At 33.8% G+C, this 3,975-nt stretch overlaps 1 non-coding gene across 1 annotated transcript; it reads left to right on the top strand.

Moving 5' to 3' along the window:
* Positions 1-346: 346 nt before the first annotated feature.
* On the top strand, positions 347-433 carry LOC114290094 (small nucleolar RNA snoR118). The gene has a single exon (XR_003638876.2). It is a non-coding gene; the product is annotated as a small nucleolar RNA snoR118 (small nucleolar RNA).
* Positions 434-3,975: the final 3,542 nt, after the last annotated feature.

Genomic DNA, 3,975 nt, shown 5'->3' with positions numbered 1-3,975 from the left:
TGTGTATCTTTGCTTCTAGTTCTGGTCCACATACAGTCAAACATTGGGCTTGTCCCACAAGATATAATCTAGTTTACACGTGTTTTGCAACTTTGAGGCATCATGCAGTTTATGTCAGTCTAGAGCCCCAAATACCTGTGCTCATGCATTGTAGATTCTGAAGGTGGATTCATTGAATAATTTTATGTGTATGGATGTGTTTATATAAAAAAGTTCTGTTTATTGGTTATGTAGCCAAAATTCTGATATTTTTTTTATAGGTAATTTTGAGGAGACTCAAAATTGAGCCTCTTTATTGGGGGGAATGTGACCTAACCTAAGCCACTGTGTTACCCAGATGACATGAGCGAATGAGGATATATGCACGGGGCTCTGAGCAGTTTATATGCTGCATTATTGATGGAAATGCAGCCTAGAAAGCTATATCTGACCGTTTCAAAATTATTAATACTCCAAAGGGGATGGAAGAGCGGTATGGCCTCTCACTTCCCCAGCTCGCAGGCGGTGTCCAATAGCAGTCACGTCTCCTCCGTTTGAATTCTTTTTTACTATTGAAATTCTAATGATACGAGATATATATATATATATTCCATTGCATTGAGTTGTTGCTTGGTTTTTATTTATCATAGCTCTTAATGCATCGTTGCCACTTAAATGATCCTTATCTCAGTTGCTATTTTTTCATTTAAGTATGTTTCTATGCATTGATAATTCATATTGACCTCCAGGGCAAGTTAATTGTCTTTGTCTATGTACAGTGGTGTTAAGGCTCTTTAAGAATAACATGTGTGTTTAGTTTCAGTTTTCTAAATTCAGTTTTTTGAAAACTGAGTTTTTTTTTTTTTTTTTTTGTATTTTTTTGTTTTTAATGAATATTTTTTAAAATTTAAGCAATTTTTCAGTTTGTTAGATGCACCTTACTTAAATGTATCTAAATACACAAAAATAAAAATGTATTGAATTTTCATTTTTTTTTTGTTTTTTTGGTATTTAGTGTATTTTTTAAATATTTTTTTTACAATTTTTTTAAGTGTATTGATGTGAAGTGTGTCTAAATTTTTTTTTAAAAAAATTGCTTAAAATATTAAAAAAATTCATTGAAAACATTAAAATGCGGAAAATATATAGATAAAATTTTCTCAAAACTGTTTTTTGAAAACCAGAACCAAACAATCTAAACTATTGATGACTTGCTTAAAGCTGTGAAATCTTAGGGGCTCCCACAATTGCTCATTTCTAATGTGCGAGTCAGTTAGATCTCGGATCTAAGGGCAAATGCAGGCCATACTCTGGGTTGGCAAGCCCAAAACAATAGAACTAGGTCCAGTACTGAACATAAGCATATTCTGTGAAATTCACCGTGGATAATATATATTTTTGTTATGACTATATATATATATTTTTTTGGTGTGATCTGGTGTCCATTGGTTGCCCAATGATGGAAATTCTCATTTTATTGAGCAGTTTAATGGTTCCTATTCATCACTAGCCTTTACAACGACCATCAGGGGTTGTCAGTGTAATTTATCCTTTAAAAATCTCAGGGAGTGTATTTGTAATTTATCCTTTATAAGTTGTTACTGGTTGATGGTGTGCAAAGGCTTTTGATGAATTTCATGTTACTGCCATTGACTATTCACATAGAGTTATGAGAACTGAGGGCTTGTATACGTTAGAACAATAGATCTAGTTCTAGGCTTCTAGACAGATCTTGCTGTTGTGGTGCACATCTTTTGGCCTTGGGCAATATGGCTGCTTCGGGGTCTCACTGTACTTGTTCTCTGTATTTTTATTGGGTTGGATTGAAATATTAATGAAGGTGCATACACGTTATAGTGTCTTGTTAAGTTATTTTTTATTGCTATAATAATAGTTGTTTTTTAGTGATCAATCTTAAATATTGAACTATCATTTACTATGTTATTATTGAGATAGTGTATAGTGAGCTACAATTTATTTTTTGTAGCTAATGATTGAAACGATGCATAAAAAGCTACATCTGACATTTTCAAATTATCATGTATGAGGCAATTTTTTAAAATTCTTTGGTAGTAGTGCCATGTTGCAAATATCGTGATGTTGTTTTTGCTTTTAAATCAGTTGAAATGCTTTGATGCCCGATGATGGATAACTCATTGTGTGGAGTGGTTACTTTGGTTTCCTTTGGAAGCCTCCCCCATCTTCTTCTTCTTCATCATCATCATCATCATCATCTTCTTCTTCTTCGAAGTTGGTAGAGGCTTCCATTGATAAACCATATGACTTTACCCATCAATGAATTATGATAGCTATGAGATCTGAGGCTTTTACTAAATGCTTTTAATGTAGTTCCGATACGCTACTGATGTTGATCTTAGGATTTATATTTTAAATTAAGTATTTTGTTTTCTAATATATGATTTAGAGTGTTTTGTGTCGTTAATGTTGCCCAATGATGGAATTCATTCTCATGAGATGTTGCTTAGATTTTTGTAACAAGCCATCTTTGTCATAGCACCCACTTGGAATTCACATGTTACCGTGAGCTAATTATTTCACTTATTTTTTTCATGTACAAAAGAGTGCCTAAAATTTTCATGTTGGATGAGTGGTATTATGTACTTTCAGTTGCTACATGTGCCTTCTGGTGATGGAGGATATATTAAATAGAGCAGTTGATTGGGTTGGATTTTTGTTTTGATCTTTTACCTTCATCATCACTGTTTGTGTCACCATCACCATCACCACCATCATTAGTTTCTCTTTCTTTCTTGTAAGCAATGATGATGATTTGGACAGACTCTTAACAAAAACTAGCCTTTTATGAGTGGGCAATCAGATGTTTTATTTATTTCTTTTTGAGGGGTTGGTTAGATTTTATGGAGTTACAGAACACCAGAAAAATCTTCAGGATGAGTGAACTTCAGATTTTTAGTGCTGAACGCTAGTACATTCTGTGAAAATCACTCTGTGCATTTCATTATCCCTCTATTTGCGTTCTTTGCTTTTCTTTCATTTCAGCTTGCCTTTCTGTAGCTCTGCAAGAAAAAAAGTCTGAATAATGTTAATTTTTATACCCATATCTGAACTATGGAACTTAAATTTCTCCCTTATTTGTATAATATATATATTTTCTGTTGTTATTTTTAGTAAGTATTATTATTATTTGTCAACTGGTGTCCATTGGCTGCCCAATGATGGGATTTCTCATTGTGTGGAGCAGATTAATGGTGTCTATTCATCACTGGCCTTTACAATCAACCATCAGGAGTGGTCACTGTAATTTACCCTTTAACAATTTCAAGGGATGTCAGTGTAATTTGCCCTTTAACAATCTCAGGGATGTCAGTGTAATTAACCCTTTTTAATTTGTTACTGTTTGATGGTGTGCGAAGGCTTTTGATGAATATCATCTTCATACCATTGACTATGCACATAGAATTATGAGAACTGAGGGCTTTCATAAGTCGCTTCGTTTCCAATGGTGCTGCCCTACTATATAGTCAAATGCTGCCCACAGTTTGAACTACCCCAAGAAACAATAGAGCTAATTTGAGGCTTCTAGGCAGATCTTGCTGTTATGGGGGCACAATTTGTGACTTCTACAGGGTCTCACGGTTCTTGTTCTTTGGGCTTTTATGGGGTTGAATATTAATGAAGGTGCATGCATATTATAGTGTTGTGTGGAGATACTTTTTAGTGTTGGAATAATAGTTATGTTCTGGTCTTACAGCAATTCTTTAGATAAATCACATATTTTGAATGATCATTTACTAAATTTGGGCTGTGAGCAATTTATTTTTTGCAGTTATTAATTTAAATGGTGCACTACAAGCTACAATTCCCCACTATAACATTGTATCTCAGATTTTTTTTTTATCCTTTGGCTGTAGTTTCACGTTGCGAGTATCCTGATGTTTTTGCTTTTAAATGGGTTGAAGTGCTTTGTTGCCCGATGATGGAGAATTCATTATGTGGAGTGGTTATTTTGGTTTC

This window comes from Camellia sinensis, chromosome 6 (assembly GCF_055761805.1).
Source record: "Camellia sinensis isolate YWXY chromosome 6, ASM5576180v1, whole genome shotgun sequence".
Lineage (NCBI taxonomy): Eukaryota > Viridiplantae > Streptophyta > Magnoliopsida > Ericales > Theaceae > Camellia > Camellia sinensis.
The sequence above is the reverse complement of the archived record's forward strand: the minus strand, read 5'-3'. Positions and strand labels throughout refer to the sequence as shown.